The sequence below is a fragment of the Lissotriton helveticus genome, chromosome 10 (genome assembly GCF_964261635.1).
Source record: "Lissotriton helveticus chromosome 10, aLisHel1.1, whole genome shotgun sequence".
Classification (NCBI taxonomy): Eukaryota; Metazoa; Chordata; class Amphibia; order Caudata; family Salamandridae; genus Lissotriton; species Lissotriton helveticus.
In genome coordinates, this window is record NC_136071.1 from 929,632,260 (window position 1) to 929,658,180 (window position 25,921).

Genomic DNA, 25,921 nt, shown 5'->3' on the forward strand with positions numbered 1-25,921 from the left:
GCCTGTCCTCTAATGCAAACATCTACAACCTGGAAGCAAAGACTGGTTCATATTGCTGCCCGCCGTTGCTTCTCTGCTGCTCGCACTTTGATTTAGGATTTCTTTCATTAATTGTAAATGTTTTGCTCCAGACGCTTCCTTTCTGCTCTCACCCAGCACTTGTTATTTCAGAAGCGCCCCGTTACAGCGCTCATAATGCTTCCATGCAAAGAACACCCCTCCCACCTCCCAAACACCATCGAGCAGCAATCGCCATGGATGTCGTGGCTGGTTTCACTTTCTTTGTTCAAAGTGCCCCATTAGAGTGTCCGTAATGCTTGTCTGCAAAGAACACCCCACCCCTCCCACTTTCACCACAGCATCGAGCAGCAATCGCCGTGGCTTTTTATTTAATAGAGCGTCCATAAAAGCGGTTCATTACGTGCTTTTTTGTTTTGCAGCACATATATATTCACAACTTATCACCAGGAGAAATTACGTGATTTTCCCAGAATGACAAAATGTTGAGGAGCAGAGACTCAAATCCGGATCTCCCACTCTCGAGTCAGCAGCCCCATAGCCTCTCCACTAATACTTGTTTTATTTGTAATGTTTGGTTGCTCTTCGCCATATGCGCAGTTATAAAAGGGCAGGTAGGTGCCTTTGCAGAAAAAAATACGTGAATCCGAGTAGGGCTGCTGAAGTAGACATAATAAAATGACGCCCTTTTGACAAGATTGCAGGGCTAGCTAGTGGTGAGACGTCACTAGCACAGTTCACTTTAAACAGCTGAGCAGCATGTCAGAAGCATGCTAGTAGAAGCATTGCATTTCGAACAAGAAGGGTAAGTAGAAAATCATATGTGGGCAAAGCAAAAAAAATTCATGTACGTTAAGGTGATTACATATATTGCTGCCGGCAGTTCCCATCATGCTCTCTATGGTGGTTCTACATATTCATACATAGGCGGGGCTATAAAAGGGCAGCAAGGCCCCTTTGCAGAAAAAAACGTGACTCGGAGTCGGGCGGTTTACCATATTCCAAAAAGGTTTCTGAAGTAGACATAATAGAAGGATGCCCTTTTGGCAAGATCACAGGGCCAGCCAGTTGTGTGACCTCACCAGCGCAGCTCACTTGAAACAGCTATGTTGTTTGTTAGAAACGTTGCATTTTCAACAAGAAGGGTAACTAGGAAAACATATGTGGACAAAGCAAAAAATGATCTTGTGCACATTAAGATGCTTACAAACATGGCTTTGAAGAAATAATGAACTGCAGTAATTTTGACTATTTTTCGGAAGTGGGAAAAAACAATAATTGCCATTCATGTATCTATTAACCTCCTTCTACTTTGTAAGAGTATCTTGTCAATTGGTGTTGCTTAACATTTATCATCCTAAAATGGCCACTCACACCCAGTTTTCTGAGGCAGCCCTTCTCCAGGTTCGTCCTTCTATTCTTTGCTTGCTTCAAATGCCTACACACAGTGACAGGCTAAATAATATAAGTGTTGCAACTTCCAACAAGCATTTGCAATGCAATAGGTGTCGCATTTGCGACAGTTTAAGCTATTGGCATTGTAAATTACAATGCCTTTCATTTATGTTTTAAAAACCAACACATAAATAAAAGGCAGTGCCATTTACAATGCCAATAGCTCAAACTCTCACAACTGCGAGACCTATTGCATTGCAAATGCTTGTTTTTTTTCTAAACAGCAAGCTTTCCAACTGCCATTTCATTTACAGCCCTCATCTGAGTACAACCAGACCTGCCTTGAAGATGCCTTCAGTATGGTTTGTAGGACACCGTTTTGTATTCTGGTCTAAAAGGTATGCAACAAACAGAGGAATTTTAAACCTTGATTTACCAAATGTGGATATTTTATGGATTGGCCAGAGAGGATTGAGATGTCACCAATTGATACCATTGGTGAAATCCTTCATGCATCTCCCACATCCTGACCTCATAATTGTGCACTGTGGTGGAAATGACTTATGCACTTTGACTGGGGTTGGTCTGGAAATGCTATTGAAGGACATCTTTGGACAATTTATGTCACTTTTTCCTCAAACTGCCTTTGTCTATTCCAATATATGCCAAAGGCAAAAATGGAATTGGTCCAATCAATTTTGTCCACAGATTGAGAAAGCAAGGAAACATGTAAATAAATCTGTTTCTGCATACATGAGAGACTATGGAATGGGTTGTATATACCACAACAACTTGCGTTACAACATGCAAGGCATCTATAGGACAGATGGTGTACATTTCACTGATGAAGGGAACAAAGTCTATCCCTGTAACATCAGACTCTGCATTGGTACTTACTTGTAGGTACCAAAAAAACCACAATGAACATAACGGCTCTTTTTAGAGCCAACTAACATGTAAACACTCAAATATGATTTTTAACTTAATTTTTTTATTAATTTTTACCGAGGTCCGCGTACCGAGCCCTTCTCGAGCACTCCCCGTGTGCGGACCTATCGTGTTTTCTGGTATTTAAAAAAAAAATAAACATTATTCTTAACCTTAGGAGTCCTTGAAGAACCCCCTGAGAAGGCCTAAGGGGTCAGGGACACTCTACCCTACCCCCTTCCCACGTTTTTAAGTTCTATTTTTCACTCTCTTCCGAAACCACAAAATGGCGGCGAAAGGGTTCGCGCACCGTGCATTCACCGAGCACTCACGGTGCGCCGACCTATTGGAATTTAAAAAAAATAAAAATAAAACTAAATGGAAATGGACATCGTCTCCTCTGTAGATACCTTGTACGTTGTAATGCAAGTTATTGTGGTATATTGAATCCATACTGTAGTCTTTCAGGAAAGCAGAAACAGATTTGTTCACATGATTCCTTCCTTTCTCAATGTGTGGTCAGAATTGGCGTAGGGGGTCATGAGTTCCTACTCTGGTGAAACACACTTGCTGTTCTATATACTTACTTATGTTGTAAACTAGTGCATCAGAGACAGTCAGTGACAGAAAGGATACAGGACATGAAGAACACAAAATTGTATCACTTTGCTACTACCTCATAAATTACATTTAAATAAGTATAATTTTCAAAACTATTTTTCTTTACTAAATTAAAATTTATTTATCAGAATTTTCAAAATCTAAAAGAACTTGTAGCATTTCTTCATCAGAAATTTCATCCATCAAAGTGTCTGAAAATGATTCGTCAAACTCAACAACGTCTACACATTCCATTAATTCCATATCTAGTGTTTCATCAAAAAAATCTGCCATGGTATCTCCTTCAGGATTACTTTCATCAACAGGAACATCCTCAATAACAGTCACAAAAATGTCTATAACGATGTCAAATGACTCTTCATTTTCAACCATTATTGAAGTTAGTGTACTATTAAAAGAAAGAGAAAGACAGTGAGATGTTGCAGGATAAGAGTGAGATAGGGCAGAGAAAAACTATTAAATTCTATAAGAAGAGTTACTACTGTGTAAAACACACACCAGAAATTGAACACCAAAAATTCCACACAAAAGTCCCTCAGACACTATAGTCACAAAATGGCCGTGTTTCCCTGGACAGTGTATAGTATCAAGCAAGAATTAGAAATACAAAGCACTGCATCTGATGTTGCCCTACTCAATCCATAAGTATTAGAGAAAAACATTAAATAACTAATAGAAAACATTTTTCCTATTAACTTAAAGTGAACAACAGAGTTCTCCTTACAAATTAACAACTCACCTTCTAGAAAACTGTTGTACAGTAAATTCTGTCTCAATCTCACACCTCAGAAGTATACCTCAAACACTAAAATCTCAAAATGGCTGTGTTTCCCTCTCATTTTTCATACATATTCAAATACCCAGCCAATCACATTTCATCACACACAAAATCAAAACCAAAGTAACATTTTAATTGGTTCAAATTATCAACACATTCAAACTCACATTATCTTCAACCTACCCCCAATGCTCTCTACCAATTACCATACTAACTCTCCACAAAACACCTACCTAAACCCAAAGGTGAAAGAGTCATCACTCAATGTTGCACTCAACCAACATCTAAACACTGAAACTTGTTATTTTAATGTATTTCTTTTTTGTCTTTTTGAGCTGCGGTCCGCGCACGGTGCGCGGACCCCGCGATTTTTAACAAATTTTATTTTTTATTTTTTTCAACCTTCGGGGTCCTTTACAGACACCATGACAAAACTAGGGGGCTCAGGAATCTCTACCCTGCCTCCTTGTCAACTATTACACTTCTGTTTACAACCACTATCATCTGCCACAAAAACAAGATGGCGGACAACACTTCCTCTTTTCGACTGGAATGTTGACAGACGTCCAACAGCCAATCAGAATTCTGCACGCGCACGCTAAGGTCCGCGCACGTGCAAGGACGGTGCAAGCCCGTGCGCGCACCGTGTCCCGCCTATAGATATATAATTTGAAAAAAGTCGATTTTCTCAACAATTACTGGAGAGATTTTCACCAAATATACAAAAGGCACTTCTGCATACCAGTCTCTACCATTTTGCCAAGTTTGCAGTAATTCCATTCAGCCGTTCGGGCTGTAGCTGTATCTAAAGGTCCTATGGAAAATTGCATCTGACTCAATTTCACATTCAATTTTCTCATAAACTACTGGAGGGATTTACACCAAACATACAAAAGGCACTGCTCCATACCAGTCCCTACCATTTTGCCAAATCTGGTGTAATTCCGTTCAGCCAATCGAGCTGTAGCCTTGTCAGAATGTCCCTATGGAAATTAACATGGGGAAACACGTTTTGGGACCCCCCCTTTTTTCTCGGCCCCCGCTTGACGAATCCCCCCGGAGCGCAGCGAGGCAAATTTAAGGAAAATTACAGGCAGATCCCTCAATCGGCACCAAAGTTATTCCCAATAGAATGTTCGGCATTTCCTATGGTAACTAGGTCCTAACTATATATACCTACTGGCGACTGCCAGTAGGTAATATATATATATATATATATATATACACACATACATACATGCTTTAGCACACATTTTATACTTTTTTATTTACCACCCCAAGATTGGTGTCTCTCATCTTGTTATAGTCAGATAAAACACAAAGTCTTATGACATGTGCAGGCCTGCGTGGTAACTCATTCACATGTTTTCATGATCTCACTTTCTTTTCCCTTCTATGCAGTTCCACATCGGCACAAGAAGCATGTTGCATTGGCACAAAAAACGTATTTGTTGCCGTTTGCTGATGCAAGACGACATCAACAACAAGCACTGGCAAAGTCAAACGGTCGGATAACTATTAAAAAGTGAGATCTATTAGCTTTGCCAATGCTTTTTATTTCTGAGCTTCTGCTCACTTATAGCTTGTATTTCTTCTGTAGACTTCTCTCACTCTCCCATCCCATCCCTACTTTCTGTTCTGTTTGATTGTTTCACTCTTTATCTTCACGCCTCAGTGATATTGTCTTCTGTATCAGCAGCTTTGCACTGTCAGTACCCATTGCTGCATTTCCTTCTCTCTTTTTTTCTGTGCTCTTGTCTTAGTCTCTCTTCTCATTTCATATTCTTGTTTTAACTGACTCCTATTTGACTGTTTCTTCTGGCTCTATTCTTGGACTCTCTCATCCCACAGCAGAATGGTGCTGTCTTACTTTACACTCCTCATTTTTCAGATCTGTTCTTATTCTCCTTTTGTACTTCCTACTTGTTCGTCCTTTTTGCTGCCCCCTTACTCTTCTTGCATTGTCTTTGTGCTATTTCCTTTAATCCCTTCTGAATACACATTTACAAAAAATGCTGCCATGGCTGGCCTAGCACATGCGTTCTCGCGAGTGGGCACATTCGCAGCCGCCATCTGTCTTTCACGGGTCATTGAGCGTGTGGATGCTGCAGCTGCTTTCACTTTCACAGCCACGCACCCACTCGCTCCGCCTTGTCCGTGTCCCTATCTTTACTTTTGCTATAATCGTGGCACCTGCGCTTTACTTTTAGCATTAAAAGTAAAGCGCAGGTGACGCGATTATAGCAAAGGTAAAGAAATAGAAAAACATCTATTTCTTTACTTTTGCTATAATCGTGGCACCCGCTCTTCACTTTTAATGTTAAAAAGTAACGCGCATGCGCCGCGATTATAGCAAAAGTAAAGAAATAGATGCTTTACTTAAAAGTAAAGCGCGGGTGCCGCGATTATAGCAAAAGTAAAGAAATAGAAAAAACATCTCTTTCTTTGCTTTTATCTTGCCACCCGCTCTTCACTTTTAATGTTAAAAGTAAATAACGGGTGCCGCGATTATAGACTTAAACCCCAACGAATTAATTAATAAATAAAATACATTTGAACAACTGCATGTGTATTTAATCTGTGTTGTAAATGTGATACAGCCACTAAAAGATGTCCTGTGGAGTTTAAAGATTTTCAGTTTCCTCATCGATTTTCTATCCCAGAGTATTATTATTGTATGGGCAGCTGGAATTATTCGGCAATGGAGAACTACATTATTTTACGTATTTGTTATAAACATTCGGCAGGGAAATTCAAAGTTTGCAGTACATTATGTGTTTACAGGAAAATGTGGAATGAACTAGCTATTTTGAATTCCAACAGACGTAGATACACAAAGTATTATAACAAACAGAAACAATTATCAAGGTTCTTTAGGAAATAAAACCATATAATTTCTGCTGAACCTACTCCAAATGATGTCCGCTAACAATTCATTGCGTGGTGTTGCATTGAACAGCACTTTATTAATACTGTGCTTTCTACCTCCCATAATAAAGTAGATTGTGTTGCACTTAGAATATTGGACTCCACACAGAAATGGCCTACATGTACAAGCTGCCATGCGGTTGTAATTAGGCATGTATATATCTGGTTTGCCCAGAGCAGCGAAGGTGCAAGAACAGGGAGCGGATTCAAGATCATGTGCTCAGCCAGTGTAGGCGGGCTCCCTAATCCCCAAAGGTGATTGTGGTCTTTTAGGTTGAAAAAACTCTTCAATGGCAGGAATCGAACACCTTTAAAACCAGAAACCATAGTCACACGCATACCCTTTACACTAAAGGACTCTGCTCCCGTCTGCCCTTCAGCGAGACTGGCATGTGCAACAAATACTTGATAGGGTCAATTCCCCGAACCATAACAAGGGGATAAGCAATCCACCCTCATAAAACCGGGCCAACTACAAGATACACAGTGCCGGAAGCCAAAGCCCCACCCCTTTTAGAAACGAGCAGGCCATTGCATCAGTCCGACCATGCAACTTGAGCCTGCAACCAGCCGCGGCTTTAAATTGCCTTAAAGCTCAGGATTTGGCCCCCCAACGGTGTGCATTTACTGCTCACTCATGATGGTATACGCAAGAACTAGCCCATGCAGACACACGCTGCCTCGGAGGACATTAAACCACAATCTGGGTCCATAGGTTCTCTGCGCCTGCTTGACTGCCAAAGCCAGTGGGTCACTAGCCTAAGAAATAAGGCCGCTGCCGCGGGACGCCTTACCGGGGCAACAAAATGATGCGCACCTCCGGCCACGCCCACCACCTATCGGCCCGCCCTGTACCATGCGGCAGAAGCATCAGGCAAAGGCACTGCACTGCCCAACTGCTTAAGAGGATTGCCCCTGGAACACCGAGTATGCTCAAGGTGTAAAAATTAATGTGAAATTTAACACGTTTGTTCGCAGCACCTTTTTATTTATTTTAAAAAATGCAACGTCGGCAGCGGGAACAGAACCCTTCCTGCCAACGCTAACGCGCAGAACCCAGCCACAATGCACCCCTGTGCGCATTGTAATCTCGCATGTATTCTCTCAAGAAGTAGAGGACACAGGGGCGACGATGACGTGCCAACACTGACCACGCGCCCATCCCATAAACCTGCAGAATACCACGCGGCTGCCCGTATATTCCCCACAATAAATTCAGGCTTCCTACACCGCTAGGCAAGGCCAGTGACACTCCACCAAAAATTAAAACTTATTGAGTTTTTTTTTTTTTTGTTTACCAACAAAAGGATCGAATCCGTCAGAACACAGCCGTGATGCCACCCCGGTGCGCATTGTAATCTCGCATGTATTCCCTCAAGAAGTAGAGGAAACAGGGGCGACGATGACAACGCCCCATCCCATAAACCTGCTGAACACCACGCAGCTGCCCATATATCCCCCATAACAAATTCAGGCTTCCTACACCGCTAGGCAAGGCCAGGTACGGGCCTCCAAAAATTAAAACTTATTGTGTTATTTATTTATTTGTTTGTTTGTTTGTTTATTTTAACCAACGAAAGGATCGAACCCGTCAACCTCAGCACTAAAGATCACACTAACACTGCACTGAGCCAAGTGGTCCTTGCAACCCTATGCCAGGCCTCCCTAGACCCACCGTGCCACATGCCTCTCTGTTTCCAACCTTCTTGCAGCTTCCCTGGGTCCAAGGAGACAAAGAGGAGGAGACCCCAGGGACACCGCCTTATATACAACAAGCATTGGCATAGCCAATAGGTCTAGCTTTTGGGACCTTATAAGTATTTAGTTATGCAGCACAATATGTTTGGTGCAACAACATCAACTGTTGCATGGCTAAACACTTATAAGATACAAGGTTTAGCCACGAACAGCTGATGTTGTTGCACCAAGGATATTTTGCTGCAAAACTAAATACTTATAAGGTCCCAAAATCGAGACCTATTGGCTATGCCAATGCTTGTTTTTTTGCTCCTTTTGCTATTTATTTTTGTTTCCTCATTCTTTCCCTCCTTTCTTATTACTTTGTCTTTCTTGTTCTTCTGTTCCTCTCCTTTATCCTCTCGCATTCTTTCTCGCTCGCTCTCTTCCTCTATTTCTCTTTGTCCCGTTCGCTGTCAAGAGCAGAGGGGCAAAACTGATCCATAGAGACCCCAAATGTAAACATTTTACGAGAAAGCTCCTGTGCCGTTTATGGTTTATGCTCTTTCTTTAAGTTATTTGACCTCTGTGTACATTTATCTTATCCCTATATTAGTCAGCAGCTCACAACCGTTTTCAATAACCAGAAGTAGCTCTTGCTATTAGAAAGGTGGGAGTTCCCTGCTCTACAGGCACTAGGTCTTTGGCCTCCTTCCTCTATCTTTTCAAAGAACTCCTCAGTGACTTGAAATATCCTTCTAATGTGCGACAGGCGGTACTTTATCTTATATAGAGCTCTTTAAGTGTGTTCAGTTTAAGCACAGTATTTCTGACATCATTCACTACCAACACAGACCTTCTAAACACAATTAATAGTCTTTTTGATGCTATATAAATGTTGCCAGACCACCAGGAAGATGAGTGTGTCCGGAGCAGACTCCTGACTAGCAGCACTTTAGTAAACACTAATGTTCTCAGTGAAAACATTGTACATCCCTACATGAAAAGCTTGGTGCCCCCTCATTCTAATATTTTGAAATCTAAAACTGATTCTCAAAGCCCTCATGTTCACTTCATTCACAGTTACTTTTTTATCGCCTGTATTGGTGAATACATTTGTTACCTAAACCTTTGCATTTGAAGAGATTGTCTATTTGTGGCATGCATAAATCTTTTTTTTTTCTCCTCATTTTACCATATGAAGACTGTTCTTCCTTAGGGCCTTCATGAAATATGCACGCTTTTTGTGCACTTTCTCCCCTTTCTATGAACCGTTGTACTTAGTCTAAAGCAACCAGGCTTGAGTGATGTAGCAAGTGGGAGAAAGTGAACCAAAACACCCCGTTTTCAAAAAGACATTTACGAAGAGTAGACTGTCCATCAGAACGTAAAATAATAAATGATGTTAATTTACAGAGAAACAACTTCCTAACCCTAAAATGTAAAGGACCTGATTAAGAGTCGGGCGGAGTGGAATGCTAGGTAGGGTTCCATCTTATCACGAATGGACCACTCGGCCTACACACCATTTTCCCAGGTGTGGGAGTATGGCACAGTCGTTTACCAGCTGGATATTATTCCTGCTGGTAAAATCATATGAGGATTGACTGCTATGGCAATAGCAACATTTACTACCTTCTTAAAGCAGGTTGCAAATGTGGGAGTTAAATCCCTCATAAAAGGGAGTGCATGGTAACTCCATGTCCACACACTTATTTCTATTTAGAAGTGGTTTAACTCGTAATGGGTTTACCCGTGCAGGTACTATTCCGAAATGGTAATTCCAGCCTCTTTCAATCTCAGCACATTTTTACTCGGTCATATTTCTTTGCTAATTTCTGTTTTTCAGCCCCCTCATAGCCTACATTTATTCATGTGCTCATTATCATTTACATATATTTTGCTGTGCATAATGTTGCTTGCTTTTTTCATTTGTATATTCACTGTATAGCAATGTTTTTATTATAAGTTGATGGTGCATCAGCAGTTCATATGTCATGTATTCATGCAATGTGTTATTTAGTGACAAACACAGTAGTCTTGGACAAATGTGCAAGATAATTTACTTGTTTCTCTTCATACCTTGCATCACAGATCACACGTTTCGTTTTCTCATATTAATGCTGAACAATATTAATATAAAGCCTGTGCTCGAGCCTCTTAGAGAAAGACTAGCTTCAGACATTCCAGAAGAATCTTCTGCGTGACAAACACTGTCTTCAGAACAGTGACAAAACAGAGATGAAGAGCAGCTTTGCCCACGAGCAAGCAACACAATGGGAAAATACGAACATAATAAGCAGGTATGGTTGTGCACCATTTAGGAAACGCCTGATATTGACAAGATTTTGGTTCGAATGCTAGAATTGAGGAGGAAGAGAACTGAGTGGACTGATTCAGTCTCAGAGTGCATCAAAAGTGAATGTCATTAATCATGTTGGCAGTTTTTCATATTCTTTACATCTTTTGTTTCAATCACCATAACGCTTATACATGCAATTAAGGGTTTTCACATATTCTGCACTACATGTGGAATTAATGTATAAAGCCTTTTAAAAATGTTTTTTGTGTGTATGCATTCTTTGGGAAAAGGCATTTAGTATCCCACACCAAACCAAATACACGCATTGCTGACCGTCTCTGGCAGGATCTGATCATTACTTGTTACACATTTTAACCAAGTGTGGGCGGACTTCATGGAGTTGCACTCTGCGGAATTCCGCGGAGTTGCATAAAAACTCAGTGGAATTCAGCAGTGATCCGCTCAGCGGAGTGAGTGAGAGAGAAGCAAGCTAACAGGCTCAGCATTCTGATGCCATGTCTTCCTTGTCACTGGTTCCACATGGCTGTTTGCCTAGCCGGCTCGCGTGCCCAGTTACTTTCCAGTGGGACATGCATAGTGATGGAAAGCCTGGCACTGTGGCAGTAACCATAAGGGGGAGTAGTGGCATGGATAATGTGCGCGCCAAGGCAGAATGGACTGCAATTGGACAATGGGCCATAAACCCACAGAGCAACAACTCTAGTGGCACACTACTAAATTTGTACCCCCATTCAACACTCACCCAGCCACAAGTCCTGATTCTCAAGAACATTGTGGGCTCCATTCTCCTGTACACCGTGCATGCGCAGAATCTGTTCAACGGCATTACTGAATCCACACATGAAAACCACCACCTTGTGCTGCTTCACCAGCGACTCCAGTTCCTCCCGAGGCATGGTGGAGCCTGCGCTGCCCATCCAGCGGCGGTATAGATCACCAAAGACCCACTGTCTTAATGACACACTGCGAGACTAGAGGGTACGGAATACGGGGGCACTCATGGCGGCCACTCATGGCGGCCACAGGTGTTGGGGGTGATTAGATATCGGCAACAGTTCTCAAGGGTCACCACACCGCCAGTAACTCGCACTGAACCCAAACCTCATTCAACCTTCGCACTTCCTTCACAACACATCTATTGGCTGCCTCACAGTATACCGTATACCTATTGGAGAAGGAAATCTGTCAATCAGCACTCTGAGACACTTAGAACCTTTCAAACCGACACCTTGCCTACATCTACTAAGAGGCACAACCAAGCAAGACTCCAATGAGAAATTAAATGATCTAGCTACACTCTCCCAAACATTAAACCAATCCGAATTCTGCAAACAACGGCGCTCCTATTCTGACACTTGAATTGACAGAGCGTACACTAGAGAGTGTAATGATTGGAAGACACTCACTTCAATCTTCACAGATAGAAATAAAAAGTGATGCTTAGACAGCGAATCGTCTTGATGTGGTTTTTCGTGATCAGTTATATTCATATAGTTTATGTGTGTCTCTTAATGTTGTCCTAGCTAGGGGGAAGCGGCGGGAGCAAACTTCGGCATGCAATGGAATCAGAGTTTTTATTACAAACTCTGTGTTCCCAGCTGAGCACGGAGTTTGCAAAACTCTGCAAACTCCGCTGGCGGAGCGGAGGTCACCGCCCACCCTAAATTGTAACATGCAGGTTATGAGAGATACGCGGGCCACATCCCTGTTTGTTTCTCCTGCCGAAGCTGGTAAGTTGGTTCTTCCCTATTCTTACCTGAGAGCTGAGGAGAACCTATGGTGCAGTGTACAGGGGGACTTGTAAAATAGTATTATGGCACCCAGCATGGGGCTGGATGTTTGAGTACCTTCAGGGGCCACACAAAATTATTGTACAATTATTACTAATGCTGAGGCATCTGTGAAATACTGGTTTCGTCCCTCAGTTTAGATTGTTCTGCCTTATTTTTCTGAAAGGGATTTTGCATTTGAATAGTAAAAGGTTTTCTCCTTTGACTGGCATCTGAATCACAATCTGAATATGTGTTAAAATGGAGGATGAAACTGTACAACTAAGGGCAAGTATTAGAAGCCCGTTGACACAACTTTCAACTGTGTGTGGGGTCCCGGCTACAGGTTGTGGGGCCGGGTAGGGAGAAGGGCCAAATGATTGCAAATCAGCCATGGTTCTGCTCCAATAGGAAGAGTCCAAAACGAATTGCCAGGCAAGCTCCCCTCGATATTGTAACACAAGCAGCACCTTACTGGTATTGGGCAATTTAGGCCTTATCAGTAATGTGTAGCTTGATTCCTATAACACAAGGACTATAGACCAGTGCCTAGGACTACCCATCTCATTTAGAGCATGCAGTGAGGAAAACAAAAAGGTAATGAGTGAAATTCCTAAACTAACCTCAGCAACAGGAAATTACTTAGGTCCACATTCAAGTTAATCATTTTTTGCCTATCATGGCTCTCTAGACTGAAACCCATAACAATTATACAGAATACAGATTATTTTTATCATTTCGGGATATAATTGTTAATCCTCTTGATTAGATTTCATTAAAATATTGATAGCAGTACTTCCATTTGTAGTGGTCTGCTTGAACTATTGCCAGATACAGCTGCAGATTTGTGGTAGGTTGCACTGGCTTTGCTGTGGCACAGAAGATTTTGATTATCATATGCCTGATTGATCTAGGGCATTGAGCTCTGACACTATTTTGTGGTACACGGTTCTCGTGGTGTCTAGTCTGTGACATAATATTCAGAGAAACAACTCATGGCATAGCATTCTCAGGGTTACTTCACAGATTACTCTGCGCCCCATTATGTCGATGTACAGTTTTGCCACGGGCATCTCGTCTCACAAATCCACCATTCCTGTATTTGTTTCCATGGGTACATTTTTCCTGGCGGCAGTATGCCCCATCCCGTTTAAATGAAGTGGCGAACCTGCTAGAACAACACAGGCGCCAAAACGGAGAGCATGTGTTTCAGATTTATATATTACACACTGCTTGATGGTTTTCCACATTGAACCTAATGAAGCGTACTATTTGTAGGTCTCGCCTAGCGATGCAGCGCATGAGTAGCTCGCCTTGGCGAGTTCTATTGTTGTCGGTTTTTCGTCGGAAGGGGGACGGGACGTGCACGTTGTGAGAAGTTGGCCTGGTATATGATGCTCACTAGTTCTAGTGATCACCTTGTACCATGCCAAGCAACCCTTATGGTGCAGGTTGTAAAGTCAACCTTATAGACAAGCTATCCTAGGGGTAGCATGGACTAAGCAGTCTTAGGCTAAACTCTGTAAAGGCATGTGAAGCAATCTGTTTTACCATACACAATCCCTTGAATACCAAATGAAAGGACACCACACAGATATATATTGAAAATATATATAGATTTATTTCTACAAATATCCCCTATACTCTTGATGAGCACAGAAGCAAATGCGTTAAAACAAAACACAGTTTAAATATACAAAAGTTGCACGAATATGGATGAGTCCTAGGGGCCACCTAAACCATATACCAAAATAGTGGTATAAGAACCACTATGGGGAAAGTGAAGAGGCCTAGGGCCTGGGGAATCGCTGGAGCTGTTCGAGACTAGCAGTGATGAAGTCGGGAAAGGCCCGCGGGACTCGGGTGTAGTGCGGAAAGTGCACGCACGCACCAATGCAATGTCAATGGTGCGTAAAAGTTACAAAGTTAGTTATTAAGGAACCTTTCCGAGTGACCTAAAAGGATGAAACTTTAGACACAGACACTAGAGGTGTATACCAGTGTGGGAACACCGGCGTTGCTGAGTTAACCTCACCCACAGGAAGCGGGTGCATAGGGTCGAAGTAGTGTCGGGTTTCGTCACGCAGGTCGATGGTGCTTGGAGCTGTAAATGCTGCAGGCGGCTCGATGTGAAGAGTTCCGGTGGATCCAAGGGTGGATCTGAAGAGGTGAAGACCTGAAAGCAGAGGGGACAATGTTCAAAGTCACTAGCCAGTGACTACCGTGGAACCAGGAAGGAACCAGGCGATGTCGGGTGCAAACAGGCGATGTCGTGAAGATTGTCTCTGCAGCCACGTGGACACGAAGAGGTCAAGGACGTCCAGGCGTTGGTCACGAGCTGTCCCACGTAGGCTCTCGCTGATGGCAGTGTCGGCAACTTGATTGGAGCAAACAGGCCTTGGCTAAAGCAAGCCACGCAGGAAGTGATTCAAGCTTCTCACTCGGACCAGCAAGGTCAGAGCGGGTGCTCCGTTTCAGGGGAGCAAGGGCCAGTCTGGAGCAACCAGACCAGCGGCGTAGTTTGTAGATTTCATCGCCAAGATGGCCGCTAGCCGCGTGGCAAGTGGCCGGGATGGCGCGTCGAGTGGCACAGTGCAAAAGGTCCCACGTCTCTCGGTGCCTCCACGGGTCCCTTCTTTGCAGGGACTGTGGATCGGGCTGTGAGAAGTATGGGAGTCTGGGTCTTGTCAGGCTCTGGGCTCGGGCTCCGGTGGGAGGCGGCGGCAAAGCAGACGTCGAGTTGCTGGATGGTGCCTGTGTTCACAGGGTGGCCACTCCTAGGCCACAAGGGAGATGCTCTTCAGTCTTCTGTGCAGCAGAATGTCGAAGTCCAGTTGTCTTCTTAGTTTCAAGTTGATTCAGGATGATCTGAAGTCTCAGGACACAGCTCCCACTCTTATTCGAATCTGGGGGGCCGGATCACCTACTAGGTCCCTCCTCTGGGTGGGACCAGGAAGGGGAGTGGTTACACCCCCTTTCCTTTGTCCAGTTCGCGCCAGGACTGGGGCTGGAAAGCCCCAGCACCGGTTTGAACTGGCCTATGCACAGGGACACCTTGTGTGCCCCAGGCATGTCTGATTCTGTTCAGCCCTGTCCTACCCAATACACAAAATCCTGTCTGGGGTGGTGCTAGCACCTCCCAAGGCAGGAAACCCTTTGTCCAAGCTGCCCTCGCTGGAAGGACTCCCAGCAACAGGAGGTCAGACTTGTGTCTGTGGTGGCAGCATCCATTTTGTGATGCTGAGGCTCTGTTTAACTTTAACCGGGGTTCAGGTTAGGTACATGTCGTGTCCCTCTAGAAGGATGGAATGCTACCCCCGTCGCCAGAACTGGCGAGGGGGTAGTATTCCAATTCGTATGACACCTTACTCGACATGTTTTGATAAAGCCAAACCTAAGATAGCATTTAACCGCGAGGATTATAATGCACTTAAGGGTATATGGTATGGCAGTATCATGAAACAGCTAAAGGACATGGTTCCGAAAGCTGCAGACAGGCTCAGCTCATGCCAGAGCACCATCTCACATATTTCCAAGCACTCTGCCTCCAGGATTGATGAGGCCTTCCATAGGAGTGACTGATAGGAACATATGTGTCCATTTTAGGTTAGGTATAGGCATACTACACCTAAGTAAGGGGTGGTTACACCGACTTACCCCAGCTGAGTGATCAGCCAGTTGTGTCAAATATGGAGGCCAGGCCAGGGGTGGCACAATACGTGCTGCAGCCCCTGGTAGGCCTTGGAAGCACCTATGCCCTGGGTACACTGTTACAGGGGCCAATAAGGTGAACCAGTTCCAATTGTGTATGTACCTAAGGTACATGGAGTCCATTTTAAGGAGAGAGCAATTAGCCTGGGGCCCTGAATAGCAGGGTCCCAGGCCAACTAAAGTAAAAAATCAGCTAAACACCAGGCAAAAAGTTTGGGGGTAACCATAGTCAGATATCCACCTTCCTACACAACCCCCCCTCCCCCCAAACGAAAGGAGATAAGGCTATCCTTGACCAGGTAAGCCTATATTGCCTAAGTGGCCATATAAGGAAGTACCAGCTCTGGCTTGGTTACCCCCTGTCTCATGGTCCACTAAGCAATCCCTCACCCTAAGGGTGTCTGAGGGTCTCCACCATAGGGAATCTCTACCTGTGGTGTGTCTTGGCAAAGTTAAAGGCTGATGTTGAGATGGAGTACTGAAGTGAGATTCCTCTGTAGGCCTCAGCTTCCTCCAATCACTTTCCACCATGTAGGCCTTTCTTTCTTTGACTGAGTTGCACTGTGCTCTCAGGGTCAACCTCTGGCTACCTAAAGCTGGAGGCTGGGTCCCCTTGGTTGGCTTACTGGAGGGACAGTTCAGGTTTGGGCCCTTCGGGTCCCAGGTTTGGCTGTGCCCAACAGAATCCATCTGGGGGAGGTCCCTAACTAATTTTAAGGGGGATCCCTCAGGGGTTTTTAAAGTTTTCACCTGGCTAGGGCTGCTAGCTTCGGTGCCCCTAATCTGTTGATGTGGGTGCTTTATTTGACAGGGGGCCCTTTGGGGCTCACTGTCCTTCTTGTCCTCTGCAGCCCTGGGCTGACTAAGGCAAGGTAGAGAGGTGCAGGATACCTGCTCCAGACTGGGTCCCACCTGAGAAGGGTCCACTGACATCAGAGGCTCTGTCAGGCTAGGCCTGACTACCTCTGGGGCAGTTCCTTCATCAGGGGTAAGATCAGTTCCCTGAGGAGGCTGATCCTTTCCTAAAGTCTGGTGGGAGAAAGATTTCTCTTCCTCCTCAATGCTCTCTGTTTGTGTGGAGTGATCCATCTTTTCAGGCTTCACAACACATGTATCAGTTTGAGTTTGGGCTGTGGCCATCACAGCCCCACCAACCTTTTCAGGAGGAGACTCAGTTTGGGTATGGGCTGTTACCATCACAGCCCTGCTAATCTTTTCAGGAGGGAAGTTAGCTAAAGATGGGGCTGAGGTTTGCTCAGCCCTACCAACCTTTTCAGGAAGGACATCTTCGATTGGGGCTGTAGCCATCACAGCCCCACTAACCTTTCCATAGAGATTTACCATTCTAGAATGGGTTTGTTGTTCAACCTCAGCTCAGGCTGAGATTTCCAAATCATTCCCCAGTAGACAATCTACAGGCAAGTTTGAGGACACTGCCACTCTCTTTGGGCCAGTGACTCCTCCCCAGCTGAGATTTACCACTGCTATGGGATGATTTTTCTGAACTCCATCAATGTTTGTCACCTGGTATGTGGCACCAGGTAAAAGTTGCCTAGAGGGGACTAGATTCTCAGTCACCATGGTGATACTAGCCCCTGTGTCTCTGTAGGCCTCAACTTTCAAACCATTGATGAGGGGTTCTTGTCTATACTTGCTCAAAGTATTTGGGCAATCAGTGAAATTGGCAAACCCCATGCCAGTCTCATAGACAAGAGTATCTGAGGTAGGGGTCCTGGTTAGGCCAGAATCCACCTGAGCTCCAAAGGTAAACCCACCCAAATTCCGGGGGGTGCTCCCAACACCTGGGGGATTACTGCTAACAGTAACAGGAGGTGTTGGAGTGTTACCTGGAGGGATATTCTCCTTATTGCAGGCCCTAGGGCAACTGGGGTCAGTTTTCCAATGGCCAGGCTTTTTACAGTTATGGCAATAAGGCTTTTTCTCTGTAGAGGAAGTGTCATGGGGCCACCCTTTCCATTGGAGTTTTGGGGCCCTGGGGAAGTTATCTCTTTGGTTTTATCCCCACCTTTCTCTTGAGGCTTGGTAGTCTCTTTCTTTTGGTCACCACCCTGGTTCTTAGGCCTGATCCTGGTTCTGACCCATTTGTCTGCCCTCTTACCCAATTTTTGTGGAAAGGTCAGATCAGAGTCCACCAGGTGCTGATGTAGAAGCTGATTTTGACAATTACTTAAGATTTGCTCTCTCATAATTAAATTATACAATCCTGTATAGTCTGTAACCTTACTTCCCAGCAACCAGCCCTCCAGAGCCTTAGTGGCACATTCAACAAATTCAGACCAGTCCTGAGTCTGTGTCTTCTGGGTGTCTCTGAACATTAACCTGTACTGTTCAGTGGTTAAGCCTAACCCCTCAATCAGAGCACTCTTCAGGACCAGGTAGTTTCTAGAATCCCCATCACTAACTGTGAGGAGTCTGTCTCGGCCTCTACCTTCAAAGGAGAGCCACAAGATTGCTGCCCACTGATCCTGAGGGACCTGCTGTACTTTGCAGGCTCTCTCAAGTGCAGTCATCCATTTGTGGATATCATCCCCAACTTTGTAGGGGGGCACAATCTTACTCAGGTTTCTATTGTCATAGGACCTGTCTTTATCCTTAGGGATAGTGCTGCCACCAGTGGATCCTAATCCACTCTCTCTAGGCTGCCTTGCTCTAGCAAGTTTCTCTTTGGCCAGGGCAACTTCTAATTGTTGCTTCTGGATCCTAAGGTCAGCCTCTCTCATTTTGGCCTCATGTTCCCTTCTCTGAGGGCTAGTCAACTCCCTTCTGGAGTTGCCATGAGAACCTCTAGAAACATGGGAAGTATTGGATTCACCTGAGTGATTCCTCCTCCTCCTATGCTCCTGGTTAAGTCCATTTGGGGGTCTGAATGGGTTGGACCCACCTTCAGTCCCAAATAAGCTTAGGTTAGCCTGGTTAAGCCTGCTGACTAACACCTGGCTATTTCTCCCATCATCAGACCCACTTTCCTCCTCCTCCTCCTCTTCTTCCTCATCCTCTGGCTGAGTGTCTCCAGTGACCTGTCTTCCTCATCTATGTGGATAACAGGGGCAGGGGCATCAGTGTTTTCTTCTTTAGAAGGATAACCTCCATCACCAGTCCCTGAGGGGCCTGGTTTGGAGTTCTTTAGAGCTTCAGACTGGTCTAACAGCTCTCTGAGGTGTCCTGCTGTAGGAGTAGGACCTGTTTTGATTCCTCTCATGGAACACAGCTGCCTCAGTTCCTTAAAAGGAAAGATAGCAAATTTGGATGGTGCCCTTGGAGGGTCACTCTCAACAGAGATAGGTCCAGTGGATCCCTCTGCTCCAGACATTGCTCTAGTGTGGTGGATGTGTTGCAATCTACCTACACTTGTGTTTTCCTACAAAGCCTATCTAGTAGTTGTAGTCAGGGTGTGCTACTCCCTATCCTCTACAACAACTAAGTTCAGTAGAACTTAAATATACTAGTCTTGTTTTAGTGTACCTATCAGGTACCTGTATGATCTTTCAAATGATACTCTCAAAGATTGTAATGGTAAAACAACAGCAAGCTCAAATCCCAATCCGCTGCTCACCAATGTGGGAAGTTGGCCTGGTATATGATGCTCACTAGTTCTAGTGATCACCTTGTACCATGCCAAGCAACCCTTATGGTGCAGGTTGTAAAGTCAACCTTATAGACAAGCTTTCCTAGGGGTAGCATGGACTAAGCAGTCTTAGGCTAAACTCTGTAAAGGCATGTGAAGCAAGCTGTTTTACCATACACAATCCCTTGAATACCAAATGAAAGGACACCACACAGATATATATTGAAAATATATATAGATTTATTTCTACAAATATCCCCTATACTCTTGATGAGCACAGAAGCAAATGCGTTAAAACAAAACACAGTTTAAATATACAAAAGTTGCACGAATATGGATGAGTCCTAGGGGCCACCTAAACCATATACCAAAATAGTGGTATAAGAACCACTATGGGGAAAGTGAAGAGGCCTAGGGCCTGGGGAATCGCTGGAGCTGTTCGAGACTAGCAGTGATGAAGTCAGGAAAGGCCCGCGGGACTCGGGTGCAGTGCGGAAAGTGCACGCACGCACAATGCAATGTCAATGGTGCGTAAAAGTTACAAAGTTAGTTATTAAGGAACCTTCCGAGTGACCTAAAAGGATGAAACTTTAGACACAGACACTAGAGGTGTATACCAGTGTGGGAACACCGGCGTTGCTGAGTTACCTCACCCACAGGAAGCGGGTGCATAGGGTCAAAGTAGTGTCGGGTTTCGTCACGCAGGTCGATGGTGCTTGGAGCTGTAAATGCTGCAGGCGGCTCGATGTGAAGAGTTCCGGTGGATCCAAGGGTGGATCTGAAGAGGTGAAGACCTGAAAGCAGAGGGGACAATGTTCAAAGTCACTAGCCAGTGACTACCGTGGAACCAGGAAGGAACCAGGCGATGTCGGGTGCAAACAGGCGATGTCGTGAAGATTGTCTCTGCAGCCACGTGGACACGAAGAGGTCAAGGACGTCCAGGCGTTGGTCACGAGCTGTCCCACGTAGGCTCTCGCTGATGGCGGTGTCGGCAACTTGATTGGAGCAAACAGGCCTTGGCTAAAGCAAGCCACGCAGGAAGTGATTCAAGCTTCTCACTCGGACCAGCAAGGTCAGAGCGGGTGCTCCGTTTCAGGGGAGCAAGGGCCAGTCTGGAGCAACCAGACCAGCGGTGTAGTTCGTAGATTTTGTCGCCAAGATGGCCGCTAGCCGCGTGGCAAGTGGCCGGGATGGCGCGTCGAGTGGCACAGTGCAAAAGGGCCCCACGCAGATCGTGGAGATGCTGGGGGCTGATCTTCGGTGCAAGGGCTGCTCGAGGTTGGGGCTTCTCAAACCCCAAAGCACAGCATCGAGGGTGCCTCGGATGCTGCGCAGTCAGCTTCTCGGGGGTCTTTCAAGAGTTCCGGTCCCACGTCTCTCGGTGCCTCCACGGGTCCCTTCTTTGCAGGGACTGTGGATCGGGCTGTGAGAAGTCTGGGAGTCTGGGTCTTATCAGGCTCTGGGCTCGGGCTCCGGCGGGAGGCGGCGGCAAAGCAGACGTCGAGTTGCTGGATGGTGCCTGTGTTCACAGGGTGGCCACTCCTAGGCCACAAGGGAGATGCTCTTCAGTCTTCTGTGCAGCAGAATGTCGAAGTCCAGTCGTCTTCTTAGTTTCAAGTTGATTCAGGATGATCTGAAGTCTCAGGACACAGCTCCCACTCTTATTCGAATCTGGGGGGCCGGATCACCTACTAGGCCCCTCCTCTGGGTGGGACCAGGAAGGGGAGTGGTTACACCCCCTTTCCTTTGTCCAGTTCGCGCCAGGACTGGGGCTGGAAAGCCCCAGCACCGGTTTGAACTGGCCTATGCACAGGGACACCTTGTGTGCCCCAGGCATGTCTGATTCTATTCAGCCCTGTCCTACCCAATACACAAAATCCTGTCTGGGGTGGTGCTAGCACCTCCCAAGGCAGGAAACCCTTTGTCCAAACTGCCCTCGCTGGAAGGACTCCCGGCAACAGGAGGTCAGACTTGTGTCTGTGGTGGCAGCATCCATTTTGTGATGCTGAGGCTCTGTTTAACTTTAACCGGGGTTCAGGTTAGGTACATGTCGGGTCCCTCTAGAAGGGTGGAATGCTACCCCCGTCGCCAGAACTGGCGAGGGGGTAGTATTCCAATTCGTATGACACCTTAATCGACATGTTTTGATAAAGCCAAACCTAAGATAGCATTTAACCGCGAGGATTATAATGCACTTAAGAGTATATGGTATGGCAGTATCATGAAACAGCTAAAGGACATGGTTCCGAAAGCTGCAGACAGGCTCAGCTCATGCCAGAGCACCATCTCACATATTTCCAAGCACTCTGCCTCCAAGATTGATGAGGCCTTCCATAGGAGTGACTGATAGGAACATATGTGTCCATTTTAGGTTAGGTATAGGCATACTACACCTAAGTAAGGGGTGGTTACACCGACTTACCCCAGCTGAGTGATCAGCCAGTTGTGTCAAATATGGAGGCCAGGCCAGGGGTGGCACAATACGTGCTGCAGCCCCTGGTAGGCCTTGGAAGCACCTATGCCCTGGGTACCTGGGTACACTGTTACAGGGGCCAATAAGGTGAACCAGTTCCAATTGTGTATGTACCTAAGGTACATGGAGTCTATTTTAAGGAGAGAGCAATTAGCCTGGGGCCCTGAATAGCAGGGTCCCAGGCCAACTAAAGTAAAAAATCAGCTAAACACCAGGCAAAAAGTTTGGGGGTAACCATAGTCAGATATCCACCTTCCTACACACGTATACAGAGAACAGGAGTTGTGCACGCCTACGCACATCTCCTGTCCGCGTTCTCGGCGTTTGAGCAGAATGCGCGCATGGCGCGCTTCACGGCGACAGCTTGTACAGGAGTTGTGCACTCGTATGCACATCTCCATCTCCTGCCCCTTGCTTTAGGAGGCTGCACTTATACTAGGTAGGTAAAGTTCCAAGGGGTACGTTCCTCTCATATTTCATAAACCAATCCCTTTTTGACAAAAGGAATTGTTTCCGGCAATGAACGAGGAATACAACTAATGACCTAGCGAGGAAGGTAAACGTCTTCATTTAAGCGTCACAATACACTATTTTCTTTACAATCAGTCTGGGATAGTACTCTTGGATACTACATTTATTTTACGGAGATAATGCATGTCACTCTCCAGGCATATTTTGGTAATATCAGTCAGTTTGTCTAAATTTACGATCACATTTTTGACAACATTTGATTTCCTTGACATATGTGATGTGCCACGAGTTCAACATGGCCGTACGTTTGGTGCTTGCCACTCGGGCTGCCTGTTCTTTCTTCTGTTTCTATTTCTAACAGTGTAGAAGGTAGGCGAGGCCATGGTTTAACCTTGCACTTGTAAGTTGCGCTTGTGCATTACATCGAGCAAAGCACCATGTCATTGTTTTTTCTGAAGAAGAACCCGATTTTAGTGCCTGGAACCGGGACCGGAGCTGCAGCCGGGGGAGGGGGTGGAAAGAGACGCAAGAAGGTAAGAAGGGATAGTAGAGTCTCTCGCTACCCCACTTGCACCTTGCTACTTATTCTCCCTCTTTAAAAAAAAAAAAATATTGTCTCTCTGCCACATATGGTGAGCGTTGCAGTATGTCGCACAGTATGGTTATCTAGCATATTAAGAATCTTATATAGCCGACAACCCCTCTGTGTTCATGGTAACATGGACTCTACACATCCCATCATGCAGAGGAATGCTTCTCAAAAGATAGTATGTGATGTGTTATGCATGACACTGGGCTAATTGGCGATATCGAAGTTAGTTGCTAATTGTTTCGAAAATATGAATAACAGATGCATGTTAAGGGTGTCAGATACACTTGTATCTCCCAGAGCTTTTTCACTTTTGTTCGCTCCCGGTGCCACGCTGTCCCGGACACTGAACGCATATGACCACTCTGTCTCCCCTTGGCTTTAACAGAAAGTAGTGCGGGCTTATTGCACTTTTAGTGTTTACCAGTGATGAGTGTGTTGCATAATGTTGCCTCCGGTTCTAGGATTTTGGTGTTTTGAGGGGTGTTTCTGCAAGTCCTCAGGGGCATATATATGGTATTGTGAGCGAGCTGTCCTACCTGAATGCATTTCTTAAGTGGGCCCTGGAAACGTCAATCTATGCTTTTTTTTGTTTTTTTTTCTTATTTGCGGAGATTAGTACCTGTCCCATGATGGAAGATCATGGTTGGGAATTTCAGGAACTACTGCTTATTGAACAAGCATTTGCAATGCAATAGGTCTCGCATTTTCGATAGTTTAAGCTTTTGGCATTGTAGATAACAATGCCTTTTATTTAGGTTTTAAAAACAAAACCATAAATAAAAGGTATTGTCACTTACAATGCCAATAGCTCAAACTCGCGTAAATGCGAGACCTATTGCAAATGCTTGTTTTTTCAGTTGTCTGGTCTTTATATCTTGTGTATTGTGAAAATCTAGATGTCACTTTCCGACTGTCTAATCAGTGACTTTGACTGATACACTGAGCCACGTTTAAAAAATAAAACAGCTATTTACTTTCCCGCAGGGCAAAGTTTGTCCTCAAGTCACTTCCTTTTCTGACAGTGTGTAATTTTTGCCATGCCTCCAGTGCCTTAAATTGAAAATAACAATGGGGCTCTTACTTTTACACACATTCCCCAGTGATTGTTGAGCAATAGAAGAAGATTTGGCAGATTCAGTTACTTTCCCAACACTATGGAAAGTTCAGTTCAACAATGCATAAAGGGAAGATTATTATTCAATAAGCTTCTGCAACGATTATATTTGCCATGACATAAGCAACACGAGAATTAGATATTCATTGAAAATATATGCCAATGAAAAAAAGGTACATTGTTAGATTAACGATGGCATGGTGCTACCATTGTGCAAATCGAGAATGAAGAGGTAATACCAATACACAGCCATTACCTATTGAAATTGGAATAGCTTAGAACATGTCAAGTGTTGGGTGATATGTCAAAAAAGTGGGGTCGCTCTAATAGTGTACTTTGGGTAATTTTTTGGGGAAATAGTAAAGGGAAAAGCCACACTGCTCCGAAAATGTTGAGGAATACTAATAAAAAAAGTGCAGGAGACTACTTTCTGTAAAGTTATCTGTATTCATGTGTTATAAGTGAACAGCGATGATGTGACAATGCATCCCTGCGAGTAGGCTTCTATTGCTGGACCGGCACTTCCATGTGGAGAATTCAGAGGCTAAGGCGGGGCTGCAAAGAGAGCTGAGCAGGACCTGCAAGCAATTGAAACACTTAGCAACATGCTGCTTGCCTCCTCCTTATCACTTGTCGAGCTCTCAGACAAGCATGAAGGGGACAATGCCATGGCTGATCTGGATGCACCAGGACTGCTCCCAGAACATTGCACAGACCTTCCTCTCCCAGCCTGCCAATATTTCACAGCTCTGCAAACGGGCCATCATCACAAGCTGGGTGGCTTGTGCAAACTGACTCTTGTGAAAACTGACCCGTAGACTCGAAGCATTCCCATACAGAAACTCAACACCTACCAAGATGAAGCAAAATCCTCAATGCTTGAGAAGGCAGAATTAGCTTATTTAGAAAGACATGTCAAACTTGCAGGGAAAAGTAGGCAGCCAGTATAGATCTGTCCCATGAAGAGCAATCTGGGATGTAAGAACACCTATCAAACTGATAATGCCACCTACACCAGACAAGATCACGCAGTGCAGGACCCCTGCAGCACTACCTACAAGAAGACTGCATAATCTAATTCCAAGATAGTAGTGTGTCTGAATGCAACAGTGCCATGGTGTGCCAACAGCAGCACTTGAAGAAAATCAAGACATATAACAGAGTTGCGGTCCTACAATGACATTGATTACAGCAGCCACCTCAGATATGCCGGAATACAGCTCCTTTATTGCCGTCTCCCAGTGCATCTAGACGCAGCAAGGACTATCCTACCCATAGATGCCATTGACTATCACCAGACACTAGCTTCGCAGACCAATCCATAACTTCATGCACAGTAAGACAAGTGAAAACGTGCAAGATTCACAACGTTATCCCGCCTCATGAAAGCTGGTCTAAACTGAGAACTTTCAGTACACAACATCTTTTGACACTTCTTTTGACACTTCTGTGCCCTAACATTGCATAATTACCCACCTGCATAGATAAAAAGCCCAACTTCACTCAACAAGACTTCCTGTACATAAGTTCCTAGTACA

At 44.9% G+C, this 25,921-nt stretch overlaps 1 protein-coding gene across 3 annotated transcripts in view; it reads left to right on the forward strand.

The window, feature by feature from the left end:
* STEAP2 (STEAP2 metalloreductase) overlaps nucleotides 1-25,921 on the forward strand; it is a 434,593-nt gene that overhangs the window by 341,586 nt on the left and 67,086 nt on the right. The window contains exon 5 of one of the 3 annotated variants that reach the window (XR_013601690.1): nucleotides 10,439-10,647. The exons of the other annotated variants lie outside the window; for them this stretch is intronic. The gene's annotated coding sequence lies outside the window, so the exon portion shown is untranslated. The remainder of the gene's footprint in view (nucleotides 1-10,438; nucleotides 10,648-25,921) is intronic. 3 annotated transcript variants of the gene reach the window in all.